Source organism: Cnephaeus nilssonii, assembly GCF_951640355.1.
Source record: "Cnephaeus nilssonii genome assembly, chromosome: 7".
Lineage (NCBI taxonomy): Eukaryota > Metazoa > Chordata > Mammalia > Chiroptera > Vespertilionidae > Cnephaeus > Cnephaeus nilssonii.
In genome coordinates, this window is record NC_137078.1 from 19,135,258 (window position 1) to 19,160,687 (window position 25,430).

Here is a 25,430-nt window from a genome sequence, read left to right on the forward strand (position 1 = left end):
TCATGCACTGGGCCCCTAGTGTATATATAAAAATTGATTATCTGTTTTCCTTTCAGCAAACCAAGGTCAGTCTTTCAGTTGACCTGTCTTCCTGGTGGGTGGGGGCAGATCTGGGATGGGGAAGCTCCTTTTCTTGCTGCCCCCTCAGGGCATGGCCCCAAGATCTTTGGGGGTGGTGGTGATGCCCCAACACCTCCCTGAGGTTGCCTGGCAGCCTCTGCCCCTGGTGCTCAGAATCTGGCGTGCCCCTCGATTCCAGAACCCCTTCTGGGCCTCAGGTCCACTGGGCACACAGCCCCCAGTGCTTCAAATCCCGAAGCGCCCATGGTTCTAGATGCTGCTGGGGTGATGGCCCCCTCCTTTTCGCTGCCCCCCTGACCACCAAGGAGGGAGGGAAGGGAGAGGGAGGGAGGCTTAGGTCTCCCCTCCGTTCGTTGGGGGAGGAGCAGGGGGAATCTCAAGGAGGGAGGGAGTGGGAGGCAGGAGCCAGGAGGGGCTCAGCCGATGGTGAGGCCAAAGCCACACTGGAATTGTTCTTTCGGTGATTCAGGAAGGCCCCGAGGGCCAGCGGCAGCGGCAGGGGTGGGAGCTTCTTCTCCAGCGTGGCACCCACGATCCAGTTGCTGTCCACGGAGCCTTTGAAGAGGAGGTTGACCCTGGGCAAGTCCAGCTGGTACCCAAAGGAGACACTCGTGTCTTGCATCTTTGTGCTGGCCTCAAACTCCTCGCCTACCTGCAGCTGGTCACTGGCTTTGTGGTAGGATGTCGCGTGCACGCCCACCTGGCCCAACGTTACTGTCGCCAACCAGTTGTTCAGTGTGTGTTTCCCAGCGAGAGACACGACAGTACCCTCCTCCCCAGGCCGCCGCGGGTCGACCAGCTCTCCGCCCAGTGCCAGACACGGCGTGATGCTCTGGAGGAAGTGGGTCTCCAGGATTCCTGAACCCACCAGGACGTCTGGGCTCCCGAGGGGGACAGCTGCTGTGAAGTCAGAACCCCGGGACTCCCCGTCCACCTGCCAGTTGACAAACTTTGACTGCTGGGTCTGGATGGCCTTCTTGGACCTGAGGCCGGGCCCAGCTGGTGAACGGCCTGAGCATGGAGGCCGCCACTGCTGTCCATGTCGCCCACCAACACGGGGAATGCCTCGGTGGGACTCAGCTGCTTTGTCCCCACGTACGTGACCCCGAAATGGTAGTTGGACGCCCCGACTGTGCTGAGAGCTGCTGTGTGGTTCACCTGGAAATGGCTCCTCAACCCTTTGTTGACTGTGAGCTCGACACCTTGCACCTGGGGAGGAAACAGCTCCTGGCACCTGCGGTGGCACTCGGCGGGCGCACCCGGGTGGGAAGGCAGCCGCAGGCCCCAGCGTCCGGTTCTGAACCTCGACCCGCCCCGGCCCCTGCGCCCAGGCCGCCCCCAAGCGGGGGCAGCGCGAAGCCGCCGGGAGGAGAGGGTGGAGGCGGCGGCAGTCCCACTAGGACGGCGGTGGGGCCCTGCGGGGCGGCGCGCTAGCGGCCAACACGTTCCCAAAGGGCGCTGGCGGGTGCCGCGCCCAGCCCACCCCGTGCCCCACGCACAACCGAACCCACCGCCGCCGCCGCCGCCTTTCCTTCTGACAAATAAAGGAACTTAAGTTTAAAAGTTATTTACTAGCACGGATGTGTGCTGGGCACTTGTGATATATCAGAAAACAAGACAGACTCAGCCCTTTCTTCTCTGTCCTCACACCCAATCAAGACCATGTCTTTCCCTCCTAACTTTTATTTTTATTTATTTATTTTTAATGAGAATTTTTATTTATTTACTTATATATTTTTTGTTAATCCTCATATCTTTCCATTGGTTTTTAGGGAGAGTGGAAGAGAGAGGGAAAGACACAGAGAAACATCAATGTGAGAGAAACACATCGATTGGTTGCCTCCTGCAGGAGCCCTGACCAGGGCCCAGGCGGGGAGGAGCCTGGTTCTCCTGGAAATGGAATCCAACCTGGGACCCTTTGGTCTGCCCGCCGACACTCTATCCACTGAGCCAAACGAGCTAGGGCCCCCCCCCCCCCCCAACTTTTAAATAAAGTAAACCAAAGCAACCAGAAAATCTAGAATAGTACACAAATACACTAATATCCCTCACCTAGATTTAACAATTGTTATTATTTTGACACTTTTGTTTGTATCTTGATAGATAGATGATATAGAATAGATATAGATGATAGATGATATGATATGATGAGAGAGAGAGAGAGAGAGAGAGAGAGAGAGAGAGAGAGAAAGAAAGAAAGAAAGAAAGAAAGAAAGAAAGAAAGAAAGAAAGAAAGAAGAGGAGGAGGAAGAGGAGGAGGAGGAGGAGAAGGAGGAGAATGAGAAGGAGAAAAAGAGGGGGGCACATTTTCTTCTAAGCCATTTATTTATTTATTTTAAATATAGATTTTTATTGATTTCAGAGAGGAAGGAGGAGGGAGAGAGAGAAACATCAATGATGAGAGAGGATCATTGATCAGCTGCCTCCTGCACACCCCACACTGGGGATTGAGCCTGCATGTACCATTATGATAAAGTTTAATTTATAAATTAGGCAGAGTAAGAGATTAACAACAATCACTAATAATAAAATAGAACAATTATAACAATATACTGCGATCAAAGTTATGTGAATGTGATCTCTTGTACTGTACTCTCCTTTTCACTTAAGGCTTCTCTTTGGCATATCCGAATTGCACTTTGGGGCCATTATTAAGTAAAATAAGTGTAACTGGAACACAAGCACTGATACCGAGACAGTGGACCTGGTAACTGAGACAGATGGTTACTGAGTGACTAGCAGGTGGGGAGAGAATACAGCGTGGAGGTGATGGACAAAGGATGACTCACATTCCAGGTAGGGTGGTGCAAAAGTTCACCACATCATTCAGAACATAACACAATTTAAAACTTATGAATTGCTTATTTCTGCAATTTTCCATTTAATATTTCAGACCATGGTTGACCACAGATAACTGAAACTGCAGAAAGTGAAACCGCTGATAAGGGGGGATTACTATACTTCAGAATGCATCTCCTCAAGATAATATATCAGGGCTGGAAGAGAAAAAGTAATGCATTTTTTATTTTTTTAAACTGTTCTGGGTCATTAAGGGAGACTCTGTGTTTTGGCCACAGAATTGCAAGGACAAGATAGATTGGAAGTCAGGTAGTCATGGAATCGGCAGTTTTGACCTGGACTTGGATTTTGTAACTTGCCCAACACAATGACACCCACATTCCTAAAGCCCAGAAGTACCATTCAGCTCATTTCTGATTAAAGCATGTTTAGGCTTGAGAGTTTCTTATCAAGCTAGATTTGGTGGATAAAAAAAAAATATGTCCAACTAGCTATATCTATGTAGCTTGTACTCACTGCTCCTTTAAATTCTTATACTGGATCAAGAATAATTTTTCACACCAGGCAACTGGCTGAGCATGTGCTACATATATCTGGTCCATTTGAGTATCTAAAGCACCATATTAGAACATTGTCACAATATAAAGAAAACGTCCTTGCTCGTCCCCCTCTGCCACCATCGTATCTTCGGGTCGCAGGAGGAATTAGCAATACACTTATGAGCACTCTGTGGATGTAGGCTCCTATCAGGGCATTGATTTGATACAAATTCTAAATCTGTCCTCAGTTCAATTGGTTTCCAGTGTAGCTTTACTGTAATTACACCATGGATTTTATCAAATATTGCCAATATTTGTATTTAGTGTACAGTATTGTGATTTCAAAATTGATTCTAGATTTAGCCCAACATTTTGGAATGTATTTTTCTGTATAAAAATTGGTTCAGAAAAAAATAATATTTTGAGATTAAAAAAACATCCTATAGTTATTCTAACATAGATTTTAGTCACATTTATATTCTGTAGTGTTCAATGATTCCACTACATTACAAACTCAAGGAACAGATAAAATTGTTTTGCCCACTGCCACCTAAGCAATGTGGAACATTACAAATAATAGGCATTCACAAACAAGAGCCACGATGGTATGGCTCCGAAATTAGGAAGGACATTATGACCGGCCTGTATAAAAAGAGCCTGATTTCTTCCAAGCAATGCATTTTCATCAAATCTCATACATATTCAGTGAAACACATAGAAGGCCAATGAATTCAATGAACTGCCACTGAAACCTAAACATCGGTTTCCTGGCATCTGTTTGTGGGAATTATGCAAAATACTTAACACAATGTGTTTTCACTGCAATCCTATTTTTGTTTCCCAACCAGTGAATTTTCGTTTAAACCAATATGTTTACCTCAGACCCATGTGCGTGCATTTACTGGAACTGAAATACAGTTACAGATACAGGCAATGTGTCGACGGAGGCCAAACCAATGCATTTTGATTCAACTCAGCCAATTTCCCGCCACATGTATTCTGATTCTCTGGGGACATGAAGCCCCTCTAATGATAAATGCATGAGGCTGTGAGGGAAGGCAGGAGAAATGATGTCCTGGATTGCAGGGAAATGGCACGGAGCAGCGGCTCTCTTAAAACCTTGTTGCCCAAGTGTACCCTGTGGACCAGCAGCCCTGGGAGCTTGTGAGAAAGGCCCACCCTAGACCCACTGTTTCAGAATCTGCTCTTAACAAGATCTCCACGTAATTCATTTGAGCACTATCATTTGAGAAGCACTGTTTTAAAACAAACTCTTAAATGTCCTTAGGTGGATACTCAAAGTTTTATGAGACAAGCAATTTTTCCAGTGGATGGACAATCTGGTAAAACAGAGTTTAAAACCAGCTTGCTTGCTTTTTATTGCACACCATACATGAATACATGCTCTTCTTTAAGACTCAAACAATTAAAAGTCTGTAGAGCAGTGTCTCAAGTGAGAAATAAATGGCCAAGATGAAACTCTGTTTAAGAATGCGAATTCAGCCCTAGCCACGGACTGAAGGGTCTCGGGTTCAATTCCGGTCAAGGGCACGTACCTTGGTTGCAGGTTCCCCGGCTCTGGTCAGGGTGCGTGCAGGAGGCAACCAATCGATGTGACTCTCTCACATCGATGTTTCTCTCTCTCTCTTTTTTAAAAAATATATTTTATTGATTTTTTACAGAGAGGAAGGGAGAGAGATAGAGAGTTAGAAACATCGATGAGAGAGAAACATCGATCCGCTGCCTCCTGCACACCCCCTACTGGGGAGGTGCCCGCAACCAAGGTACATGCCCTTGACTAGAATCGAACCTGGGACCTTTCAGTCCGCAGGCTGACGCTCTATCCACTGAGCCAAACCGGTTTCGGCTCGATGTTTCTCTTTGTCTCTTCCTCTCACTTCTACTCTCTAAAAATAAAAGAAAAGAAAAAGAGAAAAATGCAGCACATACAATAATGCACAATATGCAATAGTTGGTCATAATAAATGCCTATGTTACAGTTTGTTAAAAAAAAAGAAAGCAAAAAAATAAGATATTTCAGGTTGCATAAATGAGTCTCCAATCTTCTTTGAGTGGCAGTATATATTGCAGGATGTACAAAAAGTAAAGAGTCAAGAACAGTTGAATACAGTGCAGCTCTAAGGAGGTCAACTTTTTGCCTCCTCACAATGAAGTATGGTAGCAATCATCTCAGATAGAAACTGCTGTTTGGGTTCTGTACTTATTTGTTTGCTAAAACAATAGAAAGTTATTTTGATTTTCTGAACTTATGTATGCTATCCCAATACTCCATTGATGATGGTTTGAATATCCCATTGATTGTGATCTCACTGGTCATCGAAACACCTTCCTCTGGGACCCAAGACGGTTCAATTATCCTAAATTGCCTCAGTAGCTACAGATAGTGCATTCCTGTTGACTCAGAGATCCCAGAATCTGGACAGCACAATTATTCTAAATTGTCCCGGTGGTCCCAGATAATGTGTTTCTGTTGATTCAGTGATTCGCAGATACTTTAGATAACTAACTTGCTCAGTTTCACTTCTGTAAAATCGCGAAACAGGTTCCTCATTCCAGACACAAAGATGTAATCGATACTTTTGTGATATTCTGCCAATATAAGCCAGGCGTGGCGAGCTGTTCGGGGCTGCGAGGTCTGGAGCACTTTTGCTCCCTCGTATGCCGCCGGCTTTTAATAAATGACTCCATAATTCGACTTTTTTGAGGCGTCCTTTGTAAGATGGGGGTTACACCTAATAGGTGACCAGATTTTAACATTGGTAAAGCGGGACACCATTGACCGGGGGGGGGGTGGGTGTGTTCTTTTTTAAAAAATATATATTTTATTGATTTTTTACAGAGAGGAAGAGAGAGGGATAGAGAGTTAGAAACATCGATGAGAGAGAAACATCGATCAGCTGCCTCTTGCACACCCCCTACTGGGGATGTGCCCGCAACCAAGGTACATGCCCTTGACCAGAATCGAACCTGGGACCCTTGAGTCTGCAGGCCGACGCTCTATCCACTGAGCCAAACCGGTTTTGGCCGGGGGGGGGGGGGGGGGGGGGGGGTTCTTGATTAAAAATTTGGTCTATATTGTAATCGCTTTTGGTTTTTTTAATAAAAGGAAATTCACTTCTTAGATCATCGTTGAATTTGCATCCTCTTTTCTTACTCATTATGTTAAAAATCTAAAAAAAATAATTTAAAATTATATTATAAATTATTATATACATATTGCTTAAAAACACAGTAAGTAGGTACATAATTACATGAACATATTTTATTGTTAGTTTATAAATTAAATTAATTTGATTGTTATAAAGTAACTATATTTTAAAAATTATTTTAATCCTATATTTCTTTCTAAATAATAACAATACTAACTTGTATTATTTTTCCTCTGAATTTGCCGTAACGTAAGTCGTAAGTGTCACTTTCAAGGCCGGCGCTAGACTTTTTGCCGCCACTATAAAATATAAGTAATACGAGTACTGTCTGCTAAATTCAAGAAAATTTATGTATTTATGAAATAAATAAATAAATTACTTACCTAAATTATCTGAATAGCTGATTTGTAATGACATCACTTGTTTAACTAGCTTACTACCACGCAGTACGATGTGTATCGTCTGAGAGACAGTTACAAAATGTTTTCGTCGTTGCCAATCCCAAAAAATGCCATTGTTCATTAAGTCCAAACAATGGTGGTCGAATTCTAACAACTGATCAACAATGCGAACTTTGATAAGCAGTTCTCGATAATCAGTTCTCAACAATTATTTGTTATTATTAAAGTTTAACATTATAAAATTAACAAAAATAATATAAAACTCATATCCTGGCTAAATAGCCACATGGCCGCCGAAAACCGTATATTCCCTTCCTGTTCTCCCGCTGTTCCCTAGCTGGTCGTACATTCTTTCCAAAAATCAGGACTTTTTTAAAACGCCCCGGGACGCGGGACAAATTGTTAAAAATCGGGACTGTCCCGCCAAAAGCGGGACGTCTGGTCACCTTAGTTACACCACCACAACAACACGCTCCCCATGTGGTGACCCAAGCAGGCTTTCTGCTTCCGGGTCAGGTTGTTTTGGTCAACCACCTTCAGTCTGGCAGACTTAATTTTTAAACTCAGCCACAAGGGTTACCTTAAGGAACCTTGAAATGATTCAGAACAGAAGTTCTTTTTTTGGATCTGAAGACTCATTACATAAACTTTCATTTGGCCTTTTAATGGTAACCAATGCAATAAATAATTAAATGTTATTAAGCTTGGTAATGATAAATTAAAATTAATTTACTGAGGATTCTGAGTCAATATTCCAGCAAGAAGTCTTGGTCTTGGCAACTTTACAATTCTGCTGTGCGCATTGTCACAGAGATATTTTGAATTCCAGCAAAGGGAAAGGACACTTTTGAACAGGTGACATACCAGAGTTATCTTGAATTCTTGTGGTTCTCAATGATTGCTGCTTTGTTGTTGTTCTTTAAATTTTGTTCAGAATTGTTTATTAAAAGGACCCTGGCTGGGGAGGAGCCTGCAACCAAACAAAATTGTTTATTAAAGGAACACAGTTTTGTATCTATTGGTTTGTGCTAGTTGGTCAGGCTGATGTCTTTAGCATGATATGATACACATCCACATGTAATTTTTTAAAAATATGTTTTTTAGAGATAGAGGAAGGGAGAGGGAAGGAGTGATAGAAACATTGATGAGAGAGGAACAAAATCAATTGGTTGCCTCCTGCACATCCCCCACTGGGGATCAAGCCCACAATGTGGGCATGTGCCCTGACCGGGAATGGAACTGTGACCTCCTGGTTCATTATACACCTGTAATTTTTAAAAATTAGGTGAGGTAGCCCTAACCAGTTTGGCTCAGTGGATAGAGCATCGGCCTGTGGACTCAAGGGTCCCAGGTTCAATTCCGATCAAGGGCATGTAGCTTGGTTGCGGGCACATACCCAGTAGGGAGTGTGCATGAGGCAGCTGACCGATGTTTCTCTCTCATCGATGTTTCTAACTCTCTATCCCTCTCCCTTCCTCTCTGTAAAAAATCAATAAAATATATTTTTAAAAATTAGGTGAGGTAAAAGCCTCGCATTAACACTTTTTTTAGGTTAAAGAAATATAGTTTATTCCTGAAACGAATGTATCTTCAAATGGAAGGATTTTTCTTTATGTGAGTTTTAAATAATTTTCAGTTCCCAGGAATGTTCTCTATAAAACATAACAAAATGCATAACAATAATGGTTCAATTGAAAATAGTTATCTTGAATAGGATTTGATTTGCAATTCTAAATACCCTATGACTTGGGTAACAAAATCTACTATAAGATTTGGTCAACTATAACTTGTCATGTGGCTTGGATATAGTATAATTTAGAAAGTGTTTATACTCACTACATGTTTCACTTATTACATCTTCCCATATCTATATTATTTAAAATAAACACTCTTAGTTTTATTAAAAAGTAACACTCACAGGAAACGGAAATTATTTCGTAGTAACTATAAATAACAGGAAGGTTAAAGGTGATGTTATGTTATTAAAGGAGGAGTCTTCAGTAAAACAATACCTAAATAACCTGTTCCATATTTTTATACTAGTATTTCCAGAATTTACTTTTCCATGTAACTTTTTTTTCCCCACAAAATTCTCACTAATACTCCAGGAATGGCTGAATTAGGGACTGTGTAGTCAGAGAACACACTGCCTTAGGGAAAGACAGTCCAGGACGACAATGGGTCATAGTTAAATATTTGATGCGAGCCTGAGGCACATACTGTTCTTGTGATGTGGGCTAACCATGTGAATAAATCACATGGGATATTATAGCCACTCCATGTTCTGTGTAAGGACTGAAGAGCGAGGGGCCAGATTTCTACGTTCATAGCAGCAGCTTAGAAGAACTAAAAGAGCCTGGATCTTGAAGTTCAACTCCTGACCTTGAGGTTGTTTGAGATGGACTTAATTAAATTTTCTGAGCCTGGCTCCTCCCTCATGTCATGGGGATAACTTTAAGCATTGTTGTGAGAACATAGTGAAATAAAGCATTCAGTAGATGGTAGCTGTTATTAATATTACAATAATGTTTTATAACAGGTAGGCTATAAGGTATTTTGCAAATGTATCTCAAATCTAAATTAGAACCAGTTAATTATCTTTGCCATGTTTTTTATTCCTTATAACATTTACTACTATCTAGCATGTTACATATTTATTGTTTATTAGTTCATCATCTGTCTCCCTACCTAGAATGTAGGCTTCTTGAAAGTGGCAGTATTGTACATAGTAAGCACTCAATATATATTTGCTGAATTAAATAATCACTACTAAAAGCTCTCATGTATTGAGTGTCACTATGTGCCATGACTTTTACTAGGTATTTAACATATACATTTATATTGTATCATTTAATATTTATATTAACCCTAAAAGATGGCTATTATCCTCATTTTAAAAAGTGAGAACTGAGAGTGAAATTAAGTAACTTGCCCCAAATTACACTCTAGAAAGTGACAGAATCAAAATTCAATCCCAAATCTCAATTTACATTTCAAATATTCACTTACTGTATTAGTTTCCTAGCACTGCTGTAACAAATCACCACACTCGTGGTGGCTTAAATTAGCAATTTATTATCTCACAGTTATGGAGACCAGAAATCTGACATCAGTATCCCTGGGCTGAAATCAAGGTGTTGGCAGAGCCAAGCTTCCGTCAGAGGCTCCAGGTCCTTCCAGCTTCTGGTGACTGCCAGCATTCCTTGGCTTGTGGCTGCACCATCTAATCTCTGCCCTGGTGATCACATTGCCACTTTCTCTTCTATGTAAAATCTCCTTCTTACAAGGGCATTTTGATTATATTTTAAGGTCCATCTGGATAATCCAGGATAATCTTTCCACCTAAAAATTCTTAATCACATCTGCAAACTCCTTTTGTGCATGTAAGGTCACATTCATAGGTTCCAGAGGTTGAGATGTGGTTGTCTTTTGAAGAGCCATTAGTCAGTCTACCATTCTTGTATCCTAAAAAAATGACTTTGCATTGAGGTCCCAGTCCCCAGGTCCAAGACAAAGACTGCTCACCAGGACAGGAATGCCAGTTACAACACTCAAGCCCAAGAGGTGAGGGGAAACTTTACAAGATGCAATCATTTCCCCCCTGGGTCTAGGGGAATATAGTCTAGGCCTAAGTGCAGGAAAAACTGGATAGGTCAGATGCCAGGAAGGTACAAAGATAAATGCTCATTTGTCACAGAGACAGCGATTTGTCTCTGGGATCCCCTGAAAACAGAAAAAAAAGAGAGAAGGAAACAGCCTGAGAATTTGCTTTAATTAAGTAATCAGGCTTAGAATCACCAATAATAGGAAAAACTGATGCCTTCTGATGTGATGCAATAAGAGATACTTGACATATCTATGCAGTATCCTTAACAAAGAAAATATTAGTAAATCATGTAGAAACCATCAGAGAAATCCAGAATATGGGACATTATATCTTGGACTCTTCAAAATATTTCAGTGCCATGAAATAAAACCAAAACAGACTGTTCTAGATTAAAAGACACTGCAGCTAAATGTATTATTTAATCCTTAACTGGGCCCTGGATTGTGTTGTTTTGTTTTTTAAAAAATATATTACAGTCCGGCCGGTGTGGCTCAGTGGTCCTGTGAAGCAGGAGGTCACAGTTCGATTCCTGTTCAGGGCATATGCCTGGGTTGTGGGCTCAGTCCCCAGTGTGCGGCGTGCGGGAGGCAGCCAATCAGTGATTCTCTGTCACCATTGATGTTTCTATCTCTCTCCCTCACCTTTCCTCTCTGAAATTAATAAAAATATATTTTTTAAAATTAAAAAGCTATCAAAGTAATTTTTTGAACAATTAGGGAAATATGAACATAGGTCATCTTCTATGATGTTGAATTGACATTAATTTTCTTAGCTCTGACAATGTTCTTTTATGTCAGGAAATATTTTTAATCTTGGAAAACACATGCCGAAGTACTTAGGGGTGGAGCATCCCGGTGCTCGCCAGTAAATTTAAGTGAAGGGCATGTGGATGTTAAGTGTACTATTCTCCAACTTTTCTGTAGGTTTTGAAGTTTTTTCCAAATTGAAATGAGAGAGAGAGAGAGAGAGAGAGAGAGAGAGAGAGAGAGAGAGAGAGAAACACAAAATTACTTTATGGTTACCTTGTGACTTGGTGGTGCTCATCATGACTGGGGTGGGTGAGGAGACTACTGCACAGACTTGCACAAAAGGTGAAAAGAACTTGTATTGCTGCATTCCGTCTTTGGACTGCCCTATTTTCAGTAACAATCAAGAAACAAACAGCGTGGGAGACTCACTGGGGCTCCAGGGCTACCATTCTTATTATACGAGTCTCCAAAACGTAGCCATGATGTGGACTAATATAAATAATTTGTGGTTTTCTATTATCTGTGGTTCTGTTCTCCTCTATTGAGATGGATAATAAAGCACTAATAATTGGTTTAACTGCTTTTGTGAGCATTTATTCATTTAATACATTTGCAGTGAGCGCCTACAAATGGCCTGTTATAGACACAGGGGATTCAGCAGACAAGATATCGTACTTGCCATCATGGAGATAATGTTCTAGGTAATCTAGATAACATTAAAACACTTGAAAATTCTAGAAAGAGTGAATCTACTTACTCCTAGTCTTCAATTTACTCTCATCATGTCTAGCAGAACACAGCTGAACATGTTTAGAACACTATATCCACACCCTTGTTTAAACCCCTTTCACTAATAAGATGCTCAGTAACTGTCAGTTTATTTTTGGAACTCTAAGTCATCAGAATGGATGAGATGGCCAATGGATTAAGTATTGATAGAAGAGAGAAAACTTCCCAAATCCGAGTCTTGGGTGCTCCAGGGATATAAGGGGGAGCCAACAAAAGAAACTACAAAAGAGACCCCAGAGGAGTAGGAGAAATTTCAGGTAAATGTGGTGTCCTGGAAACCAAGCAAAGTACGTTTTTAAAGGACGATAGATTGATTGATAGATAGAATGGATCAACTGTAGCCTTATCACAAATTTCCTCTGTTGCTCAAGCTGGTGGATGAGAGTTTATTACTTGCAAGCAAAAGAGTTGTGATTGTAGAATGAAGTAGTTCTAGAACATAGCAGTTGATTAACCTTTTGCACTCGGATGTCTAAATTAAAATTACTCTTTGAATGTATCAATAATTTGAAATATAAAAAAATCCAAATAAATAAGTTTGTATGAAAAGAAACTCCAGTTTTTTATTCTACTGCCGCGCTTTGTAAAATCTGGGGTATTTAAAAAATTAAATCCCGAGTAGAATAAAGGAATCGAGAAAAAAGCAAGCGAGTGCAAAGGGTTAAGAAATAGTAGCAGCCATTTCTAGCTCTGGGAGAGGTTTCGTTTTTGTGTGTGTTTGTTGTTGTTGTTTTAGTTAATGGACCAGAATTGAATCATTTGCCAGGTGGGTGAAGAACAATGTCAGAAGTGGTACTAGAGAGAGAGCAAATCTGGGCAGAGCTTTGAATTGGGTGGTCAGAGGGGCTTGGGGGCCCTGTCTGCTTTGGGGTGTGGGGTGGTGGTGGAAGGAAGCGCCAGAAGATTGCATTTACCTGCCTTTGGCTCCACCTGGCAGGACCCGCCCTTGCAGGATCAAGGTACAAAACCAAGGAGGAAAGATTTAATACACAAATACTGGAGGTAATACTTATCAGTATTTAAAGGGAAAATACGTTAGGACTGACCCTTTTTTGTAAACTGTCTTTAAACCAAGAAAAGGCCTGCCAACTCAAAAGCAGTTTTTAATGTAGTGTTGTGACTCTATTATCTGCCTTCTGAAAGTATAGATTTCCCCCCCTGCTCATTCTTACAGCAAGTTTTGCTGAATAAACTTCTCTTCAGACACTTCCTGAGTCCCCTTTGTTCCAGTCATGGATGCAGCATATTTGTGTACTCAGCATTGCTCATCTACCTGTCCAGTAACCTCTTTACCCACATCCTGCAACCCTCCGGAAACACACACATACCTGATGTCTGTCCTTTACCTGTCCGCCCCAAACCCACCTTCCTATTTCTCTGTGGTGCTGGAACTTGAAACTTCACAAGCTAGTTCTCCTTAGCCAGCTGGTTTTAGCTTACATTCTGCGCCTAGAAGACCATGGGGGAAGATTGAAGGCAGGAGGAGGAGGGGAGAAAGGCCTTTTTTTGTTTGTTTGTGTGTTGTCCCAAAAGTGGTACTTCACTCATAGCAGCAGCATTCCATTTTCTTCAGCATTCCCAGAACTAGCCTCCCCTAAAATGTCCCAGCAGCCAGGCTGGGCCATGCTCCCTCTGAAGGCTCTAGGGGAGAATCCTTCCCTGCCTCTTCCCAGCTTCTGGTGTCAGCAATCCTTGGCATTCCTTGGCTTGTAGCAGCATCACTCCTATTTCTGCCTCTCGCTTCACATGGCATTCTTCATGTGTCTTGTGTCTTCACCTGGCCTTCTCATCTGGACAGCAGTCATTGTATTTAAGGGCCCACTCTAATTCACTTAGACTTCATCTTAACTTGATGACATCTGCAAAGATCCTATTCCCAAATAAGGTCACATTCACAGATTCCAGGTGGATATGAATTTTGGGAGGAACACTATTCTTCCACCAAGCTTCTAGTGTTTGTTTTCCGGTTTTGGGTAGCCTGCCTTCCTTCCTTCCTTCCTTCCTTCCTTCCTTCCTTCCTTCCTTCCTTCCTTCTTTCTTTCATTCTTTCTTTCTTTTCTTTCAGTCCTCCAATGCCTGTGGTACAATTTCCCTTTCTTAAATTCTCTCTGTTGAAATATATTACGTATTGTGTTGTTTCTTCTTTCCTGATTTGACCCTGAATGATAGAGTACTTGCTACCAGGAGTGGTTCCAAAAAACAGACAATCAAAAATGAGGTTCTTGGCTCTATCTGGTTTGGCTCAGTGGATAGAGTGCCAGTCTGCAGGCTGAAGGGTTCCAGGTTCAATTCTGGTCAAGGGCACATGCCTTGGTTGTGGGCTCTCAATCCCCAGTAGGTGGTGTGGAGGAGGTAGCCGGTCAATGATTCTCTTTCACCATTGATGTTTCTATCTCTCTCTCCCTCTCCCTTCCTCTCTGAAATCAATCCTATATAATAAAGATGTAATATGCAAATGGTCATTACGCCGTGAAGCGTAAAGACTGACCGTGTAACGACCAGTTCACGGATCAGCAAGAGGGTGGGGCAGCGAGCTACAAGTGGGTGGTGGAGAGCTACAGGAGGGGGCAGGGCAGCAAACTATGGGGGGGCTGGGTGAGGGGGGGCAGGGGGAGCTACAGGAGGGCAGGGGAGCCAGTGAAGAGCTACTGGAGGGCAGCAGCAAGCTACTGGCAAGCTTCTGGCGCACAGATTCATGCGCAGGGCTACTAGCATATATATATATATATATAAACTAGAGGCCTGTTGCACAATATTAATGCAAGAATAGGCCTTCCTTCCCCTGGCTTCGCTCCTGGCCGCCAGGGAGCCTGCAAGTCCTCTCTCCTGGGTGGAGCACTGCTCCAGTAGCTCCCTCTGCCACCACCCTCCCCCTCATGGCAGGCATCCTGCCCCTCCTGGCCGCTCCACACCTGCATATGCAAATTAACCCACCATCTTTGTTGGGTTAATTTGCATACTCACGCCTGATTGGCTGTGGGTGTAGCAGAGGCATGGTCAATTTACATGTTTGTCTGTTATTAGGTAAGATGAGATTCTTGGATTAGCTTGGAAACCTCCCTCGCCTTGAACACAGTGCTAAGTTCCTTGGAAATCTGAATGCCAGTAATCCATGCTATGCTGTGGCCTCAAAATTAGTTATATGATCACCTCTTGTGATTGTGATACAATGCCTAATGAAGCAAGTGTGGGAGACCAAGTAGCTGCTGCACTGGACAGTTTATTAGCCATGATCTCTAAAAGGACTATATGCTGATGTCTTAGTTTTCTTCTGCTAAATAACAAAGAACCACATACTTAGCAGCTTAAAACAAGATTCATTTATTAGCTCCGGATTCTGTAGGTCAGCAGTTCTGACATGGCATAGCTGGAATCTCTGCTCACAGTCTCACAAGGCTAAAATCAAGATGTAGACTAGGGGCCATCTTCAGCTCTTGTAGTCCACCCACATTCCTTATCACATGGCCCCTTCCAGCTTCAAACCAGCAATGGAGAATCTCTTTACATCAAATTCCTCTCATGCTTCAAATCTCTGGCTCCCTCTTTCTCTGACTTCTAGACCCAGATTTAGAGGGCTGATACGATTAGGCCAGGCTCACCTAGATGATGTCCTTTTGGATAAGCTGATTGTCAACTGATTAGTATCCTTAATTACATCTGTAACATTCTTTTGGCATCATGATACTGATATCCCATCATATTCACAGGTTCCACCCACATTCAAGGGGAGGAAATTACATAAAGAACATACAAAAAGGGGTGGGAATCTTAGGGGCCATGTTAGAATTTTGCCAACCACAGATGGAGTGACTATTTCTGACTTCCCCAGAGAGCTTTCAGGGGTTAAAAAAGACAGGATCGGACCACTGACCACTCAGCTCAAGTCAGAATGAGAGAACCAGAGTATATCTAAGGCAACCCCTCCAAAAATATCTTCTCTCTCTCTCTCTCTCTCTCTCTCTCTCTCTCTCTCTCTCTCTCTCTCTGTAGCTACAAGTAGACCTCGATGAAAATAAAAATTTAATTGTGTGGATTGTGGAATTACAATGTAAATTGACTTCAGAGACTTGCCAAATCTCTTGCATGAAAGAGCATTGATTGGCATCTGGATACACTTAGATAAAGCTGAGCACTTTGAATCCTCAAGTCTTTTTGCCAGCAGAAGCAACACTTCCTCGTATGTGTGGAGATAAGCTTTCCCTTGCTTGGAAACCTTGTAATAACTTCACCTGAGGCCGTTGCCTTGCAAGAAGATGTTTATTCTCTTCACTATCCGCCTCTTCACTCCTTTGTGCATTTAGGCCTCTAATTGGAGTCAGAGCTCAGCATGTTTTATGGAGGAAAGCCCAAAGTGCATCCTGGAAAGAGATGGCTTAAACTCCCACCAAATTCAAGGCTTCACTATGTACGTTGGTAGAAACCTGGAAAACATGTTTGGGACTGGATTCTAAGAATGTTAGAGTAAACTATGGCATGCCTTTAGTCAACTTATAGAATGGGTGCACTTACTGGGGTTTCTGGATTCTGCATGTTAGCTTGAGCATCTGGGAGTGGTTTAACAATTTGATTGATTAGTTGGGTAAAATTTGGACTTAATGGTAGTCTATATTCATAAATTAAGATGTCAAATCTTCCTAGTAATACAGAGAAAAGAATCTAAACAAAGGCTAAGAGAGAAAGAGATGTTGGAATGAACAGGAAGGTTGATCAGGTGCCACCACATCCCCTTCCCTCAGCACACACCCCGGAGGGCCCAGAGGACACTCCCTTCACCGTGTGCTTCACTACAGACTGTGGAGGGTCTCAGGTGTCACTCCGCTTACACAGTTATGTACTTTATTTATGTGAATACGCAGGAACACATGGCACCTGAACCAGGAAAAACAGCTCTTTATTGATACATCCAGATCAACAGCCAGAGCAACATTACAGCATCAGTGCCCACTCCTCCGTCCTGCAATGAGAGCTGATGGAAACGTCTTGTGTGCTCACAGGTTATACCCTTTTGGCAAAGATTGGAGATGAACAGATTTTCTCTTTGTAGATAGAGGAGAGAGAGAGTCATTCTTCTCCCCTCCCCAAAGGAGAGAAAAAACCTTTTACTCCTTTGAGACTGGACAGAAAGGGCCTGGGGTTCTCACCCTCATCTTTTGGAATAAAGTATGTTCTTCCAAGGACCTTTATCTATCTATCTATCTATCTATCTATCTATCTATCTATCTATCATCTATCAATCATCTATCTATCTCAGTGAATCTTGCTGTTATGACCCAGAGATGGGTCCAAATTCTAGGCTTCACCCTTTTGACATACAAATCCCTAAGGAAGTAGTGTTTCAGTTTGCTATCATCTTGGGGCTTAGCCAAGGGCAGAGTCTGGGCTGTAAACATCTGGCCCTCTAGGGGAGATAAGAATATTATTATTCTTTCAGATCTGGGCAGTTAACTGGATAAATGGCTTATGGAATGTTAAGAGTAAAATATTTCTGAAGGAAGTGAAAAAATTTTATCTTTAGCCATACAGGTTTCTGTGTTTCAATAGGGTAGGGTTTTTGCAGAAGCAACAATAAATTCAAGGACATTTTATTCCTCACAGTATGGCATTAAGAAATGTGAATGGGAATGTCAGCATTATTGAAAAGCTGAATGAAAAGAAGATGAATGTTCTTCACAAAGAAATGACAGTGGAAGGTGTTGCCATTGAGATGGGCTTCCTGCTTCCAATGGAATATGGGAATTGAGAGCCAACTTTACTTCCAGAGTCAAAGTGGGTGCAAATGTCATAATAGACAACGGGGATGAAATTTTAATCAGAATGTTTTGACCTATAGGGATCTTTGGTGATGGCTAAATGTTCACATTGTCTCTAGGAATTAAAAAAAGAGATGATGGCTTACTTAAATATGATTTAATCTATATTACAAGAAAAACTCTAGATATGGGGACCAGAAAAACTCTAGATCTGGGGACCAGAAACCTGGTTTGGGTTGCCACAATGGAGTGACACAGTCTGTCGTCCAGCTTCTAGAACCAAGCCAGTTATTAGACCTGGAGAAAGAGCCAGAAACACTGTCATAAGTAAGTGTATTTCTTCCTTCAAACCTGCCCCAGGAATAGATCTGTGATCATTACTAGGGTTATTGTGCATATAGAAAGAGAAATACCCAGCTGCATTACCTGGATCTTTTATAGGTTACTAGGTAGATACTAATTCTGACCTGCTGCTAAGTCTGGGAGACCGAATATACCACTCTACTCCACAGTTCAAATTGGGGCTTAGTAATAAATGGGGTTTGTAGCCAGGTCCATCTCACTGGGGGTACAGAGGGTCTATGGGCCAACCTTATCTATATACTCTAGTTTTTGAATGTATAATTCAGGGGTTGGTAAACCTTCTATAAACGCTTAGAGAGAAAACATTTTAGGCTTTGCAGGCCATATGGTCCCTGTGGCAACTATTCAGCTTTGTGATTTTATCATGAAAGCAGCCACAGACAGTATGTAAATGAACGAGCATGTCTACGTGTTAATGAAACTACATCTACAGCAGCATCTAGGAGGGCCAGATTTGAATCACAACCATAGTTTACCAACCCCTAGTAAACTTGATATAGCAGTATCTGGAAGAATCCCCACTATATCTCGGATCCATTAAATGAGAGCTGCTGCAATATGAAGAGCGAAGAGGAAGACCCTGGAATTTTTCTTTCCTGCTAGACTGATAAATTTTAAAAATTGTAAACAGTACTGCATCCATGGCAGAATAGCAGAGATTAATGACAACATCAAAGATTCAAAAAATGCAGAACTGATGGTTCCTAACACAATTCCATTTAACTTGTTTAACTGGCCTACATGGAAGGCAGATAGCCCTGGGAGAATATTGTTATTCATTAGAAATGTAACCACATGACAACTCCTGTTGCAGCTGCTGTTCTAGATGTGGTATCTTTACTGGGCAGTTCAGCATGTGACACTGAGTAGGCAGCAACTGATCTAGAAAATGCTATTTTCTGATTACCGAATTGCAAGGCCCTCCAGAAGCAGTTTGCTTTCACCTAGCAGGCACAATAGTGTATTTTCACATTTTGTGGTACCAAGGTAACGTTAATTCCCTTACCTGCCATAATCTAATTTGCAGATGTCTTGACTGTCTTCATATCTCAAAACATCATACTGTTCCACTACATGGATGGAACATGCTAACTGAACCTGATGAGCATATATGACAGGATCTTGGATGCCTTAGAGACCTGAGTGCCATAAGGTGGGATGTAAACACTATAAAATTCAAAGCCCAACAACTTGAAGTTTCTGGAGTCCCGGTATTTTTGGCATGTTAAAATATTTCCTCCACATTGGCAGAGGCCTACCACTTAAAAAGAAAGGCACCACTTGGTGACATCACTAGTGTAAATATTATGGAGGCTGCAGGGATTTCTCCTCATGAGAAAGATATGCATTTGGGATACAAATTTGCCTCCTACATGCAGTGCTTCTTATAACATTGCTATCCTTGGGCTTAAAGAATGCTTTACGTATCATCATGGTATTCTTTACAGTTTTGATCAAGAAATTAATTTAATGACAAAAAAAAACAAAACACAGCAATGGGTTCATGCAATATGGAATTCATGGGCTTTACCATCAGATGACTGATAAAATGGTGAAATTACCTACTGAAGACCCAGCTATGATGTCCATCAGGAGGCCACACAAAAAGACACCACATGAAAAAAACCACAATGACACACAAAATAGAGTAATGGATTCATACACATGAAATTCACTGCTTTGATCTTACTCAGAAGACAAACCCAATAAAATGGTGGAATGGCCTACTGCATACCCAATTGTGATGCCACTTGGGAGATAACACACCAAAAAGATAGGTTCTCTCTTACAGGATGTAGTTTATACTTTAAATTAACAGTCAGTTTACATACTGTGTCTTCCATAATCAGGATATACAAGCTCAGGTATCAAGAGGTGTAAGAGAGGGATACTTTCTCTATGATACATAATAACCCACTCACAGAATTTTTGCTTTCCAGCCGCCCAACTTTAAATTCTGCTTATTTGGAGGTTTTAGCTCCCAGAGAAGAAATTTTTCCACCATGGGACATATAAGGCTCCATTTAATTGAAAACTGAGACTGTCATCAGCCATTTGGGACTCCTTGTGCCACTAAACCATTAGAGAAAGTAAAAGTTATTATACTGACTGGGGAGATTTATCCTGGATACCAAAAAGAAATTGGGCATCCTATATAATAAAATCCTAATATACAAATCAACCAAACTGCAGGACTGGTGGAATGACTGGTTGCTATGACGTGCACTGACCACCAGGGGGCAGACGCAGGAGCTGCCCCCAGCCTGCAGGCCCTGACCAGCCAGGGGGCAGGAGGCAGGGCTGGTGAGTGGGTGGCACCAGGCCAGCCAAGGCGGGTGCCAGAAAGAACCCCTCCCCCTCCCCCCATTGCCCCACAGGTCGCCCTGCAGATCAGCCCTGGTTGCCACAATGGAGTGACACATCTGTGTGGAGATAGTCAATTGACCAGAATTGAATCATATGCACTGGGCCTCTAGTTCTCACATAATAGAAGCAGACAGGAAATTCTGGTTATTTCCAACTATACTCAAACTGCCTCAAACAGAGTGGTATAAGACAACCACTTATTATGCTCACAGATTCTGTGGGTTAGGAAGTCAGAGAAGGAAGAATAGAGATGCTTTGTCTCTGTTTTGTGAAGTCTGGGGCCTCCGCTGGGAAGTCTTGAATGACTAAGGATGACTTGAATGACTGGGCTTGGAATCATCTGTGAGCTTCTTCACTCAGTGCCTGGTAACTGTACTGGAATGACTCAAAGACTGAACTCAGCTGGGATGGTCAACCAGAGCATGTATATGTGCCTTCAGTGTGGCTTGGGCTTCTCACAGAATGGTGGCAAGTTTTGAGAGGGAGCATCCGAGAAACTAAGGCAGAAGCTATAAGACTACTTCTAGCTTAAGCACAGAAGTCACACAGCATTACTTCTGCCTATGCTATTGATTATAAGTGAGTCACTAAGGCCAACCCAAATTCAACGAGTGGGAAATTAGACTTCACCTCTTGATGGAAGAGTGACAAGGCCACACTGAAGAAGAGCATGTGAGATAAGTGATATTGTTGTAGCCATATTTGGAAAATACAGACAACTATGTCTAGTACCCAAGAGATTCTCTGGGATGCTTTTTAATAATTCCTTGTCCAGTAGAAAAAGTTAATGAAAAACTATAGCAACCATTAAAAGGCTAGACCATCAAAGGTTCAAGAATAAATGTTTGGGTTACCCCACTAGGTAAATAACTTCAACCAGCTGAAGTGCTGGCTGAAGGCAAAGAAGACATTGAATGCCAATGGAAAAAGGAGATTAAAACTATTAACTACAATCTCATTACCAGTTACTAAGATGGAGGCTGCAGCTATGTTTTTTTCTTTTTAAAATATATATATACTAGAGGCCCGGTGCATGAAATTCGTGCACGGAGGGGGGTTGTCCCTCAGCCCAGCCTGTACCCTCTCCAATCTGGGACATCCCTCTCACAATCCAGTACTGCTGGCTCCCAACTGCTTGCCTGCCTGCCTTCCTGATTGCCCCTAACTGCTTCTGCCTGCCAGTCTGATCACCCCCTAACCACTCTGCTGCCAGCCTGTTTGCCCCCAACTTCCCTCTTCTGCCGGCCTGGTCACCCCTAACTGCCCTCTACTGCAGGGTTGATCACCTACAACTGCCCTCCCTTGCAGGCTTGGTCCCTCTCAACTGCCCTCCCTTGCAGGCAGGGTGCCTCCCAACTGCCCTCTCCTGCTGGCCATCTTGTGGTGGCCATCCTGTGTCCACATGGGGGCAGGATCTTTGACCACATGAGGGCAGCTATATTGTGTGTTGCAGTGATGATCAATCTGCATATTACTCTTTTATTAGATAGGATAGAGGCCTGGTACAGGGGTGGGGGCCAGCTGGTTTGCCCTGAAGGGTGTCCCGGATCAGGTGGGGGTTCTCTTGGGGTGTGGGGCGGCCTGAGCGAGGGGCCTGTGGTGGTTTGCAGGCCGGCCACGCACCCTGGCAACCCAAGGGGAGGCCCTGGTATCTGAAATTTATTTTCCTTCTACAATTGAAACTTTGTATCCTGGAGCGGAGCCAAGTCTGGGGCTCCCTCCGAGGCCGGCAGCCATTTGTGTTGGGGTTATAATTGAAACTTTGTTGCCTTAAGCGGGTGGGCCCGGCCAGGGTGTGTGGAAAGCTTTGCTTCCCCTGTTGCCGGCGGCAACCCTGGCCTGCTCTCTCAAGCTCCATTCTGCCGCCATTTGTTTGAATTTGTTTACCTTCTATAATTGAAACTTTGTAGCTTGAGTGGAGGCTTAGGCCTGGCAAGGGCAGGCGGAAAGCTTGGCTTCCTCTGTTACCTAGGAAACCTTGCTCTCTGTGGCTGTAGCCATCTTGGTTTGGGTTAATTTGCATACTCGCTCTGATTGGAAGGTGGGTGTGGCTTGTGGGTGTGTCGGAGGTATGGTCAATTTGCATATTTGTCTATTAGATAGGATATATACTTTTTATTGATTTCAGAGAGGAACAGAGAGGGAGAGAGAGAGAGAGAAATATCAATGGTGAGAGAGGCCCTAGCCAGTTTGGCTCAGTGGATAGAGTGTTGGCTTACAGACTGAAGGGTCCTGGGTTCAATTCTGGTCCAAGGCATATTCCCGAGTTGTGGGCTCACTCCCCAGTAGTGGGGGGCACAGGAGGCGGCTGATCAATGATTCTCTCTCATCATTGATGTTTCTATCTCTCCCTCTCCCTTCCTCTCTGAAATCAATTTTAAAAAAGAAAAGATTCTCTCTTTGTCTTTAATTGTTGGCATTTTAATTATGGTGTGTCTTGGCATGGGTCTCTTTGGATTCCTCTTATTTGGGATTCTCTGTGCTTCCTGGACTTTTAAGTCTATTTCTTTCACCAGACAGGAAAAGTTTTCTGTCATTATTTCTTCAAATAAGTTTTCAATATCTTGTTCTCTCTCTTCTTCCTATACTCCCATAATTTGAATGTTGGTACACTTGAAGTTGTCCCAGAGGCTCCTTACACTATCTTGATATTTTTGGATTCTTTTTTCTTGTTGCTCTCTAGTTGGATGTTTTTTGTTGTTATTGTTTGTTTGTTTGTTTGTTTGTTTTACTTCTGCATATTCCAAATCATTGATTTCTCAGAATCCTCTACTCTACTGTTGAATCCCTGTAAATTATTCTTCATTTCAGTTAGTGTATGCTTAATTTCTGACTGGTCTTTTTTTTATGTTTTTGACATCCTCACTAAGATCTTTGAAAGTCTCACTAACTCCCTTGAAGCTCTCATTAAGTCCCTTGAAGCTCTCATTAAGATCCTTGACTTGATAACAAACTTCATCTTACTCAAAGAGAAACCTAAAAAAAAATAAAGAGTCCAGATCCTACCATGTTTAAAAAAATAAAATCCTTGAGCATCCTTATAACCATTGTTTTGAACTCTGTATCCAGTAGTTTGCTTGTGACATGTTTTTTTTGTCTCCGCATTTGGGCTGCTTCCCTGTGTTTGTTTCTATGTATTAGGTAGAGCTGCTGTGTCTCCTGGAATTGGTAGTGGCCTTGTGTAGTGGGTGTCTAGCAGGGTCCAGTGGCTCAGCCTCCCTAGTCACCTGAGCTGAGCTAGTTCTTTTACAACCTGTATGGACTGTGTGTACAGACTTGTATTTGAACCTTGATTCCTGTTGGTGTCACTGGGAGGAATTGACCTCCTGGCCAATTGGCTGTGAGGACCAGCTTCAACTACAGTGGAAGAGCTGCTGTGCCGGAGATACCCCTCTTGAGCAGGATTTGCTTCAGTGGGGCTTCGGTGCTCACTGAGTATGCCCCTTGAATGTGTCGCTTATGGATGTGTAGGGTTATAGTCTGATACGATCTGAAGCTGTCCACTGGGTGCATTGGCTCTGGGGTCTCCCAGGAGGTACAAAGTCAGCCACTGCCTGGGGCCACCTTGCAGGAGCTACCAAGCAATCTGCAGATGGCTATTACTTGTACTGGGCTTGAAAGTGCCCAGGTGAGGCCCAGCTGTGAAGGAGAGCAGGCTGGTGCCAGTGCCAGGTCTTGGGCCTCTTATTGATAGATTTGGGGCATGCTGATGCCAGCTGATGTTTGTTTGAGAGATTTTAAGAGTCTGAAGCTTGAGCCAGGATAGGTCATTCATATGAAAAAGCCGCTGCAGCCCTAACCGGTTTGGCTCAGTAGATAGAGCATCGGCCTGCGGACTCAAGAGTCCCAGGTTTGATTCTGGTCAAGGGCATGTACCTTGGTTGCGAGCACATCCCCAGTAGGGGGTGTGCAGGAGGCAGCTGATAGATGTTTCTCTCTCATCGATGTTTCTAATTCTTTATCCCTCTCCCTTCCTCTCTGTAAAAAAATCAATAAAATATATTCAAAAAAAAAAAAAAAAGAAGAAGAAGAAAAGAAAAAGCTGCTGCAAACAGCTTGGGTGGGCTGCAAATTGAATGGAGCAAAGTCTCAGGGAATCACCAGGGTGGAGCGAACAGTGTGGGTCACTATGATGGAAACCCAGATATGGCTTCCAGTTAGCTCTGTGACTGAGGAGATCCAAGCACAGGAACAATGACCCCTGCGAGCACCCCCATTTGTGAGAAAGCCACCCCCAAGTTCTTGTCCCAATGCCAGACAATCCAGTTCCTCACAGTTTGTTCCTGGATCCACCAAAGCTGCCACCTGGTGCTGGAGCTCAGAGGAAGCAGTACTGTGTAAGTTCATGTGCCGGCTCTTTAAGAGGAACACCTGTGATCCCAGCAGCCTCTGTATCACTTAGCCACAATTCCACTGGTTTTTACAGGCCAAAGTTACAGAATTCTCTTCCCAGCTCTGGAGCCCTGGGCTGGGGGGCTGGTGTGGGGCTGGGACCCCTTGCTCCTCATGGGAGACTGCTTCTGCCACGATATCGCTCCTGATTAAAAAACACACCACATATGGGTGTTGGACAAGCCCATTCCATGCCTCCACCCCTCCCAGTCTCAGTGTATCGTTACTTCTCTAGTTGTAGGACTTTCATTCAGCCAGATTTCAGATGGTTCTGAATGATGATTGTTCTGTATTTTAGTTGTAATTTTGATATGGTTGTGGGAGGCAGTGAGTACAGGCGTTTACCTATGCCGCCATCTTGGTTCTCCATTCTGCAGCTATGTCTTTCAAAGTAGACACTGAGAGAGCTTGTCAAGCAGGATA

At 42.9% G+C, this 25,430-nt stretch overlaps 1 pseudogene across 1 annotated transcript; it reads right to left on the reverse strand.

Moving 5' to 3' along the window:
* Window positions 1-497: 497 nt before the first annotated feature.
* LOC307102754 (mitochondrial import receptor subunit TOM40 homolog) lies at window positions 498-16,665 on the reverse strand (annotated as a pseudogene). Its single transcript has 2 exons — window positions 16,645-16,665; window positions 498-1,615 (listed from the first exon to the last, which is right to left on the reverse strand). The product of its transcript is annotated as a mitochondrial import receptor subunit TOM40 homolog (transcript).
* Window positions 16,666-25,430: the final 8,765 nt, after the last annotated feature.